The 13,834-nt window shown below is 37.7% G+C and overlaps 1 pseudogene; it reads left to right on the top strand.

Moving 5' to 3' along the window:
* Positions 1 to 5,793: 5,793 nt before the first annotated feature.
* On the top strand, positions 5,794 to 8,740 carry LOC113073420 (olfactory receptor 2AT4-like; annotated as a pseudogene).
* The last annotated feature ends 5,094 nt before the right edge of the window (positions 8,741 to 13,834 follow it).

Here is a 13,834-nt window from a genome sequence, read left to right as displayed (position 1 = left end):
ACTCCCTGAATCGGACACTTACGCCACGCCCCACTCGTTTCCCCCAATCACCAGAATTCTGAACACTCTGTGCATCATCACCAGTGCCACATATAAAGCCCTCCGTCACCATCACCCATTGTCTGGTCTTGCACCTATCTCCTCACTTACCTGAATGCCATTCGTCTAACTTACCTGATCTGCTGAACCCTCTTCATCTTCATCTGTATTCCTATTCCCATCGTCTTTGTCTGAGTCGCCATCTGTATCACCATCACCTAAAGGAAAGTTGTGTTATCACTGTGTCATCTACGTGTCAAGAGATTATCATTCTGTGTTTACTTCATGTCAAGATTCACCTGTGTCTGAAACCTCTGATTCACAATAAACACTATTGCACTGAACCCTCTGTGTCCTCGTCTGTGTCTGACAAAAATATAACTGTGGCTTATGACTGGATTTAAAATGTAATTTAACACATTACACCAGGGGCGTCATTTATCAACAGTGTGTAGAAAAGGGTCTATATTTTGTCCTTATATTTACCCACATACCTACATATACGTACAAGTTGGTAGATCACACACACATATCTGTGTCACAACTGGTCAAGGAAGCAAACAGTCAGATTCAAACAAGCAGGGGAGTTTATTAACTTTGAAACCAGCCAACGATTAACTGTGGTGAGTGTGTAATTTAGTGATGGGAAGTTCAGATCATTTTACTGATTCGGTCCTTTGAGTCTTGTTCAGCAAAATGAACAAATCTTTTTTGAGTAATTTCGTTCATTTTAGCAAAATGCAATTAAAATGTTATGTGTTACTTCCCTAACACATATAGTACTTACGCAAATGTTGATCACACTACAAACAATACAAAACTATAATGCTATAAGAAACAGAAAAGATAAATTCATTATTTACCTGGGTCTTTAGCGTATGATTAGCTCGCCTCACCTCTTATCTGACAAGTCTTCGGGTTTAAGTCGTCCCTTCATCATGTGAGTCCGATAAACTAAACCAATGCAGTATGAGCCGGAAAGAGAATTGATTAGTTCATCTTTCGAGTCGTTCGTTTAACACATCATGTGACAGCATTTGACAGAGAAATTTATTTGCTTACAAACTGGTGCATAGTTATTATTATTTTAATTATTATTTACTCTTACAGTTACGTGATCTGCTTTTGGTCTCAAATTTTAGCTTTTTATTTCTTAAATGTGTAAATTTCTGTCATGATGGTTCTTTTCCATACACTGAATGTGGTGACAAAGGTAATAAAGAGTTGGTTATTATTATTAAGTCTGGCTCAGCCTGCATAGATAAAGCTTATGAGGTTGTCACGTAATGAATGAACGAATTGAAAAACCCTAAGACTCGATAGAAGAACTAATCAATTATATTTCCGGCTCAAACTGCATTTGTTAAGCTATGGGGCTGTCACATGATGAATAAATGACTCAAAATAGATAAACTAATTTAAGTACTGAACCCATAGGATGTTGCACATGCATTACTTAACAAATCACTCCCCGAGACGACTCGTTCGTGACAGGTGATTCCATGACATTTTGCACTGTTGATAAATGAGGGTCCAGAAATTGCATGTGTGTTTCTTAGATTTATAACAAAGCTTATCTGCCAAAGAAAAAAAACACACACAATATAATGTCCATTTAGTACTAAAGTATCAGTCAGAACCATATAATCTAAATACTAAACTTTTTAGCATTAACGTTAAACAACAGCTAAGAAGGAAATCAGAGGCAGACAAATAAAATAACTCTCATGTCTGAAACATAGGCTGCAGGTACTGCTGTATTTAGCATATAGCAGAGCAAAACTAACAGGAAGCACTGATGATGTAGAAATACCATCAATTTGCTAAGTTATCTCAAGTGAATATATTAGGGGTGTTAATAAACAGGACACAAACAGTGTTTTGTTTTCCCAACAGAGCCAATAATCTATTATTCAGTTATATCATCAGTGTATTAGTGGCTTGGGACCACTGAGCATTTGAGGCTGAAGGGGGATTATAATTCAATAAATATACTATATGATGCTTTGAACTACTGATTTCATCTTAACAGAATTTATAGGATAAATATTGTAACTAGATATCATATACAGCCCCAGTAGACTACTCACATGATATTAACCAAATTAGGCATTGTCTAATTAAATATACAGTAATTTACATACATTTCAAGAACAGAAATCTGAACAATAGATATAGCCAGTTTCATAATTTTCATTTTTGTTGACGTATTAGAGTAAAAGGGTTTTACAGAGTGAATGTTTTATCTATTTTCATCACTCCATAAACCAGAAATATGTTTTTTGGAATAGAATTTTATCTAAATCAGGTGAATTATGAACAAATCCTTCTCTAAAAAACATTCAGAATATTTGATGTATAGTTATGTAAAGAAAGAAAAATATCATTTAAAGAAAACAAACAATAAATATATGCATTGTATTTGAAATCTACAGATGCAAAGAATCACTAGTCTGAAAGAATACATGTTATGGAAGCAAAATACCTTTTAATCTCAAAAGTGACTTGCCTATAGTTTCTTACATGTCAGACTAATACAGTAGTCAACATTTGAAGTGGATCAAAACCTTGCTTCAAAGTTATCCTAAAACTTAAAACCAAAATGCGTTCTTGTCTTAGCACAACTTTGACAAACTATTTAGATCCACTTCAAATGTTGACTACTTTATACCATATAAATGTTAGTGGAGACAGCAGGTTATAGTCTAAAATAATTCAAATGTCTTAGCACATGTGTTTGTGTGTTTTTGAGAAAAGTGGAGCTTACTGAGGGAGACATTAGAGATCTCAGGTCAAGGTTTCCATGTAACATCCTGTAAACATTGTCACTGTTTTTTTTTAATACGAGTGTCAACATATTTGCTACATGACCTTAATTTGCTATCTAGAGACACTACACAGACCCTGAAGAGTATGGACTGATAGGAAAACAACTTGAGAGAATTTACACTGAGGAATTCAGTAGATGAGTGACAACACCAATTAATGTAGATATTGACACTCAAAAACAATGAAAACCCCATGAGATCTGATGACAGGCAGGAAACGTTTGATGACACAAACTTTAAGAGAGAAGATTTACTGACATTTATTAATTACTTTTATACTACAAGGCGTTGAATGCTTGAAACTGATTAAATTCTGAGGTGTGCAATTTGTTACCGAAGAACTGTTTTCCATGTCACCTTAATCAAATACACCAGATTCAGATCATCAGCTCATTAGTAGAGACTCGACTAAGACTCTCAAGACCTGAACTGGGTGTGCGAGACCAAGGAAAGATGCAAAACGTGCAGTGTTGGGGGAGCCTCCAGGAACATGGTTGGGAACCACTGGTCTACACGATCACTATGACAGGTAGCACGGTTTTCCTGATGCTGTTATACAGCTTCACTTCTGCGGCCCTAAACTGATCATTCAATGCTATTGCGACAACATCTCTATTACCAGCCTAGCCTGTGTGTGGCCCTGCTTAGTCGCTGGAAAGTTTCGCGACCTGCAGTACACAGCTGTCCATCATCGCTCTGTTTTATGTGCCTCACAGTGCCGTGTATATAGCCAGTTTCTTGCAAATCCAAATAAGTAGAGATTTCAGGATACTTCTGGTATTGCTTTACAGCCTCTTCCACCCACTGATAACCCCTTCATCAGTAGGGGTTTTAAAAGTAACAAACACACAATTATTTACTGTATGTGAATCAACTGAATAAATTATTGTGATTTGTAACTTTTTTAATGTTTTTTTTTTTTAAATGTGTATTGTAAAGTATTCCAGTGAAATATGGTGGTTCCAATAAAAAAATAAAAAATTAATTAATTAATAAAAAAAACTCTGTTTCGTTATGAACAACAGAATTTATAAAATTAGCTCTTTTTGGATGTAAGGTTAACAGAAAAGATTTTATTGATAGTTATCTATTTGTCTCAAGAAATATAAAATTTAGGCACAAATGTAGGATTTATGCGTTTAAAGTGCATATGAATACAGTGCTATATGTCCAGCCATTTGGATTTAATGTGGTTAATATTTTTTCAGTCATACATAAATGAAACAGCCAGGTTAGAATCAGGTAAGATTTCTACACTCTAAAAATCATGTATTAATAATTATATGAATGCAATTAATTTTATTTTATTTAAACAATATTTTCAAAATGCACTTATTGCACAAATTGCTTAAAATCAGCGTAAATCTGTTAATTGTAATCATAACTGAATTTAATTAATTAAAATATATGAACAAGGTTAAATATGGCTGTGAAATATATTTGATTTAAAACACATTCATATGCATTACATTAAGTTTATTAGTTAAAACTGTCTTATCCATATGGATGGAAATTTTATGTGCCATTCAAATAGATTTTTGAGTGCAGAAGTGCCATAATATATTGAATTTACAATAAATACAGCTGTTGTCTGTGGATATTTGTCTGTGCATTTAATTAAAGACAATTAAATTAAATTAATAAACTTTTGTAATTTTCATGATTGTGCTTTTTAACAGGGAGGACCGCATGGACAGTGTAAAACTTTTGCCTTAGATGAGTAAATCACCACATATGTCAGTGATTCCGAGAAAAAAAAATAAAATTGCTGAAAGTACCCCCTGAGAATTTAAACTAATTAAACAATGCATTACTGGTCAAAAGATATGCAGTTAAACAAAGTAAATATTTAATATTTATATTTAAATATATGGTAAAACATAGTATAAGGACCAATTCTCACTAGTAACTGGTTTGCTTACTAGCATGCTTATTAATAACATATTGGCTATTTATTAGTACTTATAAGGCTCATATTCTGCATGACCATATTCTAAATCCCCAATCCTTACAAATACCTAATCTTAACAACTCTCTTACTAACTATGAGCAGCAAATTAGTTGTTTATTGAGGCAAAATGGTTAGTTAATGGTTTGCTAACAGTGAGAATTGGAACTTAAAATAAAGTGTGATAAAAATAAATACATTTTAAGGGTCATATGATGCTTTTTTAAAGGTTATTATTTTGTGTATTTGGTCATTGGTCATTTATTCCAATAGAAGCAAAAAGTGTCCATGTAAACGCACCTAATGTCTTATGCACAATTAGCTTGTAACAATCCAAAGAGAAAGGAAAACTTTAAATCACATCATGTGACCCCTTTAATATTAAATTTGTATGGCTTTTCTGCCATGGAAAAAGTAATAAACACATGTCAATTGTCATGAATCTCCATTCATTTATTTTCCCTCGTTTTTGCACCACCTGCTAGTGACCTTTACTAATGCTGATGAAATTATAAAAAATAAAAAAAACATGGTCCTCTATGATGTGTTGGACCCTATAGGCTTCAACACTGATTCTACAGCTATAAATAATGAAACCACACGCAGAACATTGACATCAGCACTGAACACGGACAGACGTGACACACTGAGCCAGGAATACATTTTAGCAGATGTCATATAGCTTAGAAGAATAATCAAGGTAATTTGCTGAAAAACAAGCCACAATAACATTGACATTTTTCCAATGACAAATCATTTTTGATAACAATGTGTTATTCATTTAATGAAAATGTATTTATTTACATTATTAATATCATTTTTTTTAAATACATGTTGAATAATTTATGTGAATTAATAATTTTGTAATTTAATGTAATTTAAACCATTTAATACAAATTGAATAATTTATAATTCAATACTTTTTCTAAAGCCAGATATTGTTTCTTTTGTAAACAGGTATTCACTGCAGGTTTAAGTATGTCACAGGTAAATGAAACCACAACTTCTGTAACTGAGTTTTTCATTGTGGGTTTCCCTGGACTCCAGCCCAAATACTACAACCTGATAGGAGCGCTTTTATTCATCATCTACATCGCTGTAATTACTGGAAACTCTCTCATTGTGGTCTTGTTTGTGACTGAACGCAGCCTTCATAAGCCCCATGTATATTATCATGCTGAGTTTGTCCTTGTCTGATATTGGTTTCTGCACAGTAGCTCTGCCAAAAGTCATTTCTCGCTATTGGTTTAATGACGGTTATATTGGCTTCTATATTTGTCTGTTTCAAAGGCAACTGATTCACTATTTTGGTACCTTGAACTCCCTAATTATGATGAACATGGCACTTGATCGGTTCTTGGCGATCTGTTACCCGCTAAGATACCCTGTTTTAATGAATAACCGTACTATGAGGCTTCTAATAGGGTTTTCTTGGGTTACTGCAGTGATTGCTCCAACCATTAGCTTAATACAGACAGTGAAGCTGCCATTCTGTGGGCCAAACAGGATCGCTCATTGTTTCTGTGATGGTTCATCTATAAACCAGCTGGCCTGTGCTGATGCAACCATCACAAACCTCAATGCATATGCTGTAGCAATGTTTGTGCTTCTTGTTCCATTCTCTTTCATCATATTTTCTTATTTAAGTATCCTGGTGTCTGTGCTTCGAATAGCAAATGCACAGGGCCGAATTAAAGCCTTTTCTACCTGTGCCACACAGCTGACTATCATTACCATCTATTACGTGCCCCGCTTCGTGGTTTATAGCACTACTAACATCCCAAATGTTCAGCTGCTCAACAGCAGTCAGAAGATCAGCCTGGTCATGTTCTACAGTCTGCTTCCACCTTTAGTGAACCCCTTCATCTACTGCATCAGGATCAAAGAAATCAGACAGTTCTTTATCAAATGGTCTGTCTACATTATCAGGAACAGTCAAAAGTCAAAAGTCAATAAGTTAACTACTCCAAAATGAAATGATGTACATGTCAAATTTTATCATTTTATGAAACTAATGTACATTATTGTTTTAATTGCTTTACATTAATATAAATAACTTTTTGTTGATATATATATATATAATATATATATATATATATATTATATATATATATATATATATATATATATATATATATATATTTGTTAATCATTACAGCTTTTTACATAAATGTAAAAGGCTGAGTGCATCTTACAGGGGGTGATTAGCCCTTAATGTTAATAAAAGAAAAAAAGCTTAGAAGAATGAATTGGAAAAAACATTTTCACTCTCCAAAGATATTTAATCATATCATGTACTGCTGTTTGACATGCTATATTCCATGTAAAATATATATGTGTTTTTCTAGAAAAGAAATTGCTTCAGATTTGAATTATAAATAAATCATGAATACCCCCAAATGTGCCCACTCTGGATTCAGGAAAGCTTGAATTAAACAATTTTTCTTTTTTATTTCTTGACAGGCACAGCTTGTGTACATTTTCCTGCATGCTCTATGACTGTAGTGTTTTTCTTGCTTGTTTCATTGTGTTCCTTTAGATCACTAATACCTGTTACTACTTTATTTATGCATCTAATTTTTCAGTTACAGAACTTTTTACCATTTTTTTTTACCTATTTCTATAAAAGTCCATGCCAAGTCAAACTATGTGATTATTTACTCACTCTTTGGTCAACAATGACCTTTGATTCATAATTTTTAATCATAATTTGATTCTTAACACGTTCAGTTTAAGAAACAGTGGCAGCACTGGTGTTGTATGAAGGCCTTGGCTTTTGTGCTCATCAGGTTACAATGGTTTCTGAACAAATACTATGTATAGTTTCCCACTACAGGACACTTGTCAGAAAATCCTCTAAAAAAATGAGAATCCTTCAGTCAGATACATATTTGTGGACATTTTTAGACATTCACCTACAAATATAATACAAATTTGTATATACATATTAACATCAGCCTCAAAAAAAGAACCCAGCGTTACATGAACAGTGGATGCAGTTTGTTTTTCCGGGGCAGCAACGGAGTTTATCAAGTGTGTGTTCTGGTCATTTGAGTGACGAATGTTTAATAAACAAGGCCCAAATCGATGCTGGATTTGTACATCGTTTGCTATTAAAACATGGAGCCATCCCTGTGATAAAATTGCCCATTCATGTAAGTTCAATTGCATCAGATTTCTGTATTTTGTTGGAAATTAGCATCATCTGTATTATAGCTCCGGAAAGAATTTTTCATTTATAAATATGATTAAAACTAAAGACTTTTTGGATATATGAAGGATGCAGTACTACTCTATAGGTACTCAAGATTAACATGAGATTAGGTGAAACTGTGTGTGTTATGTACCCTTTAACGTTCTTGTAGCTGCACAAACAAATGGCATTTCAGCCCACCAAAATGGACAGGGCTGACTGTCAATATAAGTCGGTGCCAAATACCATTTCATCAGAATTTTCTCCTTTAATGTAAAGATCATCTCCTCGCTGAACTCTGAAAAAGAAAGAAGTAGCTTGCTTACTTGCCGAAGAAGAGCACCGGCAGCAAACAGACACTCCTTCAGCACTTCTCTCCTGCGGCCATCCGTTGAACACAAAGAACAAATATCTTTTCCTAGGATACTAGGAGCAAATTTCAGCAGCACTGCTTCAAATGTCAAGTCACGAGTGTGCCATGCAAGTGTGTTGAGTGACAGTGAGTATGTTGAGTGTTGAGTCAATACCGTGCACCCATCCAAGCCTTGCAAAACCACCTCGGCCCTAGCGGGGCTATGTGCTACAAAGGCAATTGCGCAGATGTGGCAGGACTGAATCCAGTGCCTCCTCCCCATTTTGTTACAATGGCTTTTATCCTTTCTATTCAGTTCACGATTGGCTCGTGGTGTTCTTGGTGGCCAATCATGTCAGGAGAAGGAGGTTATGGATTGAACGTACCCCCTAACAGTGCGTGACACTGGAGGCTCGTGTTGTTTGGGTTGACCCAGTTTGTGGTGGTGTCGCAGGTATGTAGAGGTCTTTTGCAAATGTACTGTTGCTAGGTTGCTTGTGGTTTATGTGGGATTTCGATTGTTAATAGAATTCGTTGCTGTGTTGCCGCTACCCCAATTTTCCATTGGATTGAATGGAATAATGTGTTACTTTTGCTGACTAGCGCACTGCACATAGCCTGCGAGATTGGTGTGTCAGCATGCTGTTGATCAGGTAAATGTTCTCCATTGCTCAGGTAAGTGAATTTTCTTTGGCCCTGATGAGTTTCATGGCCAAGGTAGAAGAATGGAAGAATGTATTCAGTTTAATGAATACATTCTCGATGGTGCTTAATGCCGTGTACTAAATCAGATGGTGTGGTGGCAGCCTATGGCCACCTTGCTGGAGGTCAGAAGGGAGCCCATGCAGTGGGAAACGAGAGGGGTTGCCTGGTGGTATGAGGGGTCGCAGCCACTCTGTTCCCTCTGCTATTGGTGTCCAGTATAGGGTACAGGGTAGTCAGCATGATCCGCCTCAAACCCATCAACAAGAGCAATTACAACAGCTTTCCCAAAATCTTGCACGCTTGCAACGCCCCGACATGTGTGGTCGTTTGTCACATAATGGGCCATTAATATGACGGCATTGCCAACAGCCTGGCCATTTTGCTAGTGAATGTGATGGGGTTCGGGTCTCTTCTCAGTTCCAGTCTTTGGAGCCAGGCCCTCCCTTTGGTGGCCAGGCCCGCCCAATTTCAGCCTCTGAAAACTTGTGCCTACTGTTTTGCAGAGCCACACATTCGGTGGGGCAAGCTTTGGCTCAATAATTGATTTACTAAATTTGACCAAGGTTTCAAAGTTAATGGCCTCCTGTCCGTATGTCAAGGTAATATTGGGACGGGTCAAGGTGCCTTGCTTGGTAGATACTGGGTCGATGGTGACTACTGTCCCTGAGTTTTTTTTTTTTTTTTTTTTTTGCAGTATTTTAAACCTTGGGTCAACAGCGTTTTCACTATTGCCATTGGTTGCAGCTTAAGGTGGCCAATGGCTTAGCCATTACGTATATTGGGTCCTTGGAAAAGTATTTGGTGCTTTGTGGGAAGTTGAAGCTAGTGGCTTGTTCGTACCAGTATTCTGGGGCCACTGTGAACTGCGTTATTATTATATTAAGTTTTAGTATTAGATGTAGGTGTTTATTGGAAGCATAAAATAATCATACTGACCTGTAGGTTATGACCTATATAGCCTATTTACGTTTTTAAAGTTGAGTGCCCTCTAGCGGGCGTGAATAATAATGATAGTGTCGTGGTGCGTCTGTCGTCATGAAATGATGCATGACTGTCAAAATGTTTCACTTCTGATGTTGATTATAGAGATGAAATCAAGTCTGATGCTATTAACTTATTCCTCAATTTTTATAAGGTCTTCGATACTTTAAAACACCAGTCCCTTATTAACTCTTTAGAGACTTTTCGATTTCCTTCAAAGTTCATAAATATTGTTTAAATTTTGTTCAAAGAAATAGATAGTTGTATAATTTAAAATTCACGTACATCACCAAGGTTTCCTATTCCTATTTCCAAGAAGAGATGCATTTCCTCTTCCATGTATAGAAGAATCGTTAGGCTGCTTTTTGCACACCCTTCGGACTATTTGAGTGGAACCGAATGCCTTTCGGACTGTGCAATGCCCCCAGAATTTTCCAGCGATTGATGCAGCGGATATTCAGTGACCAACAGTGTCAATCGTTGCTTCTTTACTTGGGTGACATTGTGGTCTTTTCCGGTTTAGTTAAACAACATCTGGAGAAACTGGGGGCGGTGTTGAGTCGGTTGGAGCAGGAAGAGTTAAAGGTGAAGCTCTTGAAGTGTGCATTTTTCCAGCAGCAGGTACGGTATTTGGGCCATGTAATCTCAAACCAGGGTGTGGCCACGAACCCCAGTAAAATCGAAGTGTTGTCTTCTGTATGGTCCTTTTTAGGATTCACTAGGTACTATAGGCGATTTGTTGAAGGTTTTGCAAAGTTGGCTGCCTCGTTGCATTGGCTAGTGGCAGAGCTGGCCAATGGGGGGTCATGAAAAAGGTTTCAAAGGGCGGCCATTCAAGTCTGGTCTAGTGAGTGTCAGGCCAGTTTTGATGCACTTAAGACAAAATTGTCTACTGTTCCAGATTTTGCACTACATTGTTTTAGAGGTTGATGCGAGCTATGGGGGTAGGGGTGCGGTATTGTCACAGGAGCAAGGGGGCCGAGTGAGGCCTTTAGCCTATGCCAGCTGGGGGTGGAGACCTGCAGAAAGGAACATGCAGAACTATAGTTCCATGTAACAGGAGTTTGTGGCCCTTGAATGGGCCATGACAAAAAAAATTTGTGAGTATCTGCTGGGTCACAAATGCACAGTCTATACAGACAACAACCCATTGAATCATTTGGCCTCAGCAAAGTTTGACGCCACAGAGCAGCAGTGGCTAGGCCAACTGGCCTTTATTTGACTATGAAGTCAGATATCGGTCGGAGAGGAGTAATAAAAATGTAGATGTTCTATCTAGGCTGCATTTATCAGATTCCCAAACCATAGAAGCTATAGCCCCAGGCACTACTTTCCCTCAACCAATGCAACAGGTGCTACAGTCCGTACTGACCAGGGTTAACCAATTGGCCATTTCTGCTCTACCAGCTCGTACACCGGCTGAGATTGCTATTTTTCAGCAGGCAGACTCTACCATTCAGGAAGCTTTAGTCTTTTGGAGGCGGGAGGAACGGCCCAGCCCCCAAGAGCACAAACAGGTCTCACCACAGACATTGGCCCTGCTTGAACAGTGGGATCGTTTAGTGGAGTGGGATGGTGTGGTTTACCGTAAGGTCTTCTGTTCAGACGGAGACGGAGAGAAATGGTATGGCAATTGTTGCTGCCCGAGGCCATGCAAAAAGAAGTACTAATTAGGGCTGAACGATATGGACAAAATTTCATATCTCGATTTTCATGCCAAATATCTCGATATCGATACAATACGATATGACTACTTGTTCTTTTGCTAAGCACAACCTGCACAACACATCACTCTGGTTTAAATCGCCTTTTCTGAATCCAAAATACTTCCAAATTAAGGAAGATGATTTATGTTTTGGCACCAAGTCAGATTCTGCACTGCCACCGGCCGCATTATCTCCCACACTCATTTTCTTTCTTTCTAATTTATCCGTCCCTGGAGCGTACGATCAAGTGCATCACATGATCAACTGCTAAATTCAAATGTTAAATTTAGCCAGAAACAGGCGCGCTTAGAGCTGTCATATATCACAACTTTTCAGTGTTTTCAACCACATACTGTTTATTTTAGGTTTCAAGCATATAAATTCACATAAGCACTAAAAAAAATACATTTAGAGTTTGTAAAATACACACTGATGTCTATGGAAGAGGTAATAATAATCCTTTCCATTATAATTCAACACGTTTTATTCATATCAGATACACATTGTGTAAGTAACTTCAATGTTTACTTTATTCTATTCCCAGTTCACCAGCCACTTACTTTTAAGTATTTCGGGAGAAGTGGATGAATTCACGTGTTGAAAACATAGAGGTTGTAAATCCAACAGATCCGATTCTCTGAACTGCATCTGCAGTACAACCTAACATGGCGGTGCCCATCGCGCATACAACTCAACTAACGCGATCGTTATAAAAGTGTTTAAACAACAAAATACTTCCACTTGCATGTATTTGACAATCGGAATATCAGATATTTCATGCCATAGCTAACACATTTGTGAATATTCTGAATAAAAAATGAAAAATGACATAAAAGCAGATCATCATTCATTCAGCGATGTTGCTGCTGCGGTGTGTCACGTGACAAGCAATGACGCGTCACCATGGAAATGCCACCCCCCCCCCCCTCTTGTGTGCATGCTGGCTTTAGCAGTGCATTCAAGGGTTCAAGGGCACTCGTAAAACTGATGTTTGTTGTGACTGCCAGAGTTGTATGCAGGGCGAGCGCGGAGAGGGGAAATCTATATCGTCTATATCATTGCTTTTTTCGATAGTAATATCTTGAAAGTTCATATCTAGATATAGATACGATAGCGATATATCGTTCAGCCCTAGTACTAATACAGGCCCATAAGCAGCATGGCCACCAGGGAACCAAAAGGACCCTGGAGCTTTTAAGGCAGCAGTGCTTCTGGCCAGGTATGGCTTTGGATGTGGCACGCTGGTGTCAGTTGTGCGAAAGATGTCAGGTTGCCAAAGAGTTTCATGGGCCACTACTGGTGGGGCGACCCAATGAAATCTTGGCAATTGATTTTTCTACTCTAGAGCCAGCTAGGAGTGGGCAGGAGAATGTCTTGATAATGACTGATATTTTTAGCAAGTATACTTTGGCTGTCCCGACAAGTGATCAACAATGCTTGTAGGTGAGTGGTTTTCAAAGTTTGGGATCCCTGGCCGAATTAATTCAGAACACGGCCGCAGTTTTTAAAATGGGATTATTCAGCAGCTTTGTGGTTTTTGGGACGGCGTGCTCGAGGTGGTGGGCCCTCTTTGGTGAGTAGTGTGGGTACCTTCACCGTGTGACCATTGCTGCATTGGTGGTGTGGTTGCGCACGCGTGCTGGGGTGGATTGTTTGGATACTCATGCCCAAGCCGCTGGACGCCCACCAGTAAGCCTCACACCCGGTTTTGTGAGTGTGCGTGTGTGAGAGACCCCATGTCAGTACAATGATTCACACACCCTCGTGTGCTATTTATTATTGTGTTTAATTGATGATGATGAATTGCTCAATCTCCATTGGATTGCTGTGAATTTAGATATATTGTGATACGGTATTGACTCTACCCAGAGTGTAGTGTTTTAGGAATATGCTGAAGTCAGCTTCAGAGTGTTCAAATTTTTTTCTGTGAATTTTCTGTGAAATTGATAAATAAAATTGTATTTTCTTTTTTTTTGTATGGAACCATTTCTTTGTTTGTTCAGTGCCCAAACCTGATTGCCTAATTCTATAGAAGTCTTGGTGGTTACTTATAGTTCCCCGGGTTAGATCTTGGGGTAACGT

The sequence above is a fragment of the Carassius auratus genome, unplaced genomic scaffold (genome assembly GCF_003368295.1).
Source record: "Carassius auratus strain Wakin unplaced genomic scaffold, ASM336829v1 scaf_tig00012122, whole genome shotgun sequence".
NCBI lineage: Eukaryota > Metazoa > Chordata > Actinopteri > Cypriniformes > Cyprinidae > Carassius > Carassius auratus.
This window is presented reverse-complemented; position numbering and strand designations above follow the sequence as displayed.